The sequence below is a fragment of the Nuphar pumila genome, unplaced genomic scaffold, assembly GCF_984573655.1.
Source record: "Nuphar pumila unplaced genomic scaffold, dmNupPumi1.hap1.1 HAP1_SCAFFOLD_2092, whole genome shotgun sequence".
NCBI lineage: Eukaryota > Viridiplantae > Streptophyta > Magnoliopsida > Nymphaeales > Nymphaeaceae > Nuphar > Nuphar pumila.
In genome coordinates, this window is record NW_028323842.1 from 1 (window position 1) to 2,554 (window position 2,554).

The following is a 2,554-nucleotide window of genomic DNA, read 5'->3' on the forward strand; positions in this document are numbered from 1 at the left end:
GCAAGCATGCGGCACTTGATATCGTGTGGCATCTCTCAAGATGCAATTGCAGATGTTGAACTGATGAGAAGGATCTCAATGAGGCTTCAGGTACTAGTAGATTTCAGCGCCAGGTGCCCCGGCACATCGTGCCTATTGTTGAGTAAAGTGCAAACACATGCTCCGTACACATCGACATCTACGTTGTCAACCTGTTGAGTGAACGTTTCCACACTGTCCAGCAGCTTTGTGCCGCGCCGCATTCAACCCCTTCTCCCTTTCCAAATGCCAATGTTTCACAGTGGGGAGAGCTTCTTCCATTAACAACCCTTCCCAGAGATCTGTCTTTCACATTGAGGGAGCTGCTTGAACAAACATAGTGTCACTGTGTCATATGCACATACCTGAATATGCTGGACAATGAGGTTCTCAGTCTCAAGGCCCTTGTAGTCGGCGTTCGACTCGGCGTTTTTCAGCAGGTTCAAGACGAACTCGCAACTCTTCTTAGGGAAGCGGGCCTGCAACATTGGCATTGTCAAGGGTCAGCGATCTGAGAATACTCGGGCTTCTGAAGAGCTCACAGGTACATGCCTCATGTGGAGTCATGCATTTATTTGAACGTACATAGCACCAAGACATCTACAAAATCATCGTGCATGATGCAGTTCGCACCCAGACACACGATTCAATGGTGCTGCTGAGCCACGATTCACTGCTGAGCCTTCTAGACCAAGGCGTTTGTCACTATGTCAGTGGCGTCCCCGCAAGTAAAGTCTGCTTTCTGACTCGTGGCGTTCGTTCCCCACTACAAACGCTCAAGAAAATGTGCCTATGACGCCTGCTGTAGTTCCTATACTCCAAGTGTGTGGAACACACTTTTGGAACACACATTAGCATATCAGGTTGATAGAGGTGGTTGCTGGTGCTCAACATCTCAGTGACCAACAGCAAAAACTGCAACGTCCTTCTGGAACCATGCGATATCTCTCACTGTCATCAAACTGTGGCCGCTTCGTTGACTCAACTACGTGCCTTGTACGGTTGCAGCATCCCCAGCCATGCTGCAAACTCAGGTGCATATCCTGATCACCTCTGAGAATCTGTCTCAAGACACAATGAGACAGGCGCCAAATCAATGAGCTGACACAAGATTGAAAACAGGTTAAGTTCCGAGTGACGCATGACCATACATTTACGGGCTTAGATGAACTTCGAATCAAGCTTATCACGACTCCAAGGAGTCCAGCTGCACTGGGCTCGATGGATTCAACTTTACTGTACCACGGCGAAACCAACACATCATAAGCCACGTATACAGCGTAGCCCCCGATTCAGTTTGTGTCTCGTAAGCGATACTTCATTGCACCCTGTGGATACATACGCCTGGCGACATGTACCACAAGACCTCGCAGGCTCAGCTCCCGCATTAGCCTGAAATACATAATGTGTATTGATATTTCCATCAACGCACCTGTCCGTTTGTGGAGCCCTCGTTTTTGGCAAGAGCTGTACGGCCAACGCCACCGCAGAAACGTCTGAAAACGATGGCCCGCTTGTGGTCCATGACGTCCTCAAGGTACTTTTTCGCCTTAGAGAGGCCCATCCCCTTGATAGCCTGAGCTGTCTCGCGGGTGTTCTTGAAGTGAACACGCAAGTGCGAGCCCCTGGCCTTAGAGGCCTTAGGGGCATGATCAGGCTCTATTGCGTACTTGACCATTGTGCCCTCTGCACGCCTATACACAAGAGCAGAAAGAGAGAGAGAACTAACGGGTGTCGTTTGGTAATAAAAGGGGCCCGAGCAGATAAGTTCAGTGGGCCAGCCGACTGCCCAGGCGGCTTACGTCACGTGGCATCATCATGACTATCCTCGGGCAGCTGAGCCCTTTCAGCGAATTTCTGCAGCTCCACTTCATGTACGCCGAGTCTGCACAAGTTAAAGTGACAGCCACGATAGTCTATAGTACGTGCTTGCACATGGTTTAGCAGAGTGAACTTGATTTATCCTTGCCACTGGTGGCGTTCACGTTCCTTGTACACCCTTTCCATATCCACAGAAGGAAAACCAAACATGGTTGATGGGAGGCTAGCGGTACATCTCACTAGTGTATGTACACCGCGGTTGGGAAGAGCAAGATGGCGCTCTAAATATAAACGCGAAAGGACGGAGCGAGACGAAAGGGACAGGAATGGACAGGTATCTTCATGAAAAGGGTTGGTGAAGTAATCGCTCCGCTTATCAAGAAGTAACTTGACTGGCAAGGTTCCTTGAAGAAACCCAGATGCAAGGAAGGGGTGAGTCAGGGTTTAGCTGGGCATTATATACTGTGCCGTCCTCATAGCAAAGCTGTAAGAACGGCACAGTACTGAGAAGAATGAATAATGCATTAGGTTCTTGAAGCACATGATTTAAGAGCGTGTTCTCTTTTGGGATTAAGACGAACCCTGGCAGGTTCACCAATGGCCTCACTAATCTAGCCCTAACCTGGGCCCCTGATGATGCTGAAGGTCAAGCATTCCCGCGCCTGCGCTGGTGGACCTGAATATCTCGCACACCGAGGCCTCCGATGGTGACCTT

The 2,554-nt window shown here is 49.8% G+C and overlaps 1 pseudogene across 1 annotated transcript; it reads right to left on the bottom strand.

Moving 5' to 3' along the window:
• Positions 1–191: 191 nt before the first annotated feature.
• On the bottom strand, positions 192–1,696 carry LOC149808861 (large ribosomal subunit protein uL22y pseudogene; annotated as a pseudogene). Its single transcript, XR_016430013.1, has 3 exons — positions 1,451–1,696; positions 384–497; positions 192–324 (listed from the first exon to the last, which is right to left on the bottom strand). The product of XR_016430013.1 is annotated as a large ribosomal subunit protein uL22y pseudogene (transcript).
• Positions 1,697–2,554: the final 858 nt, after the last annotated feature.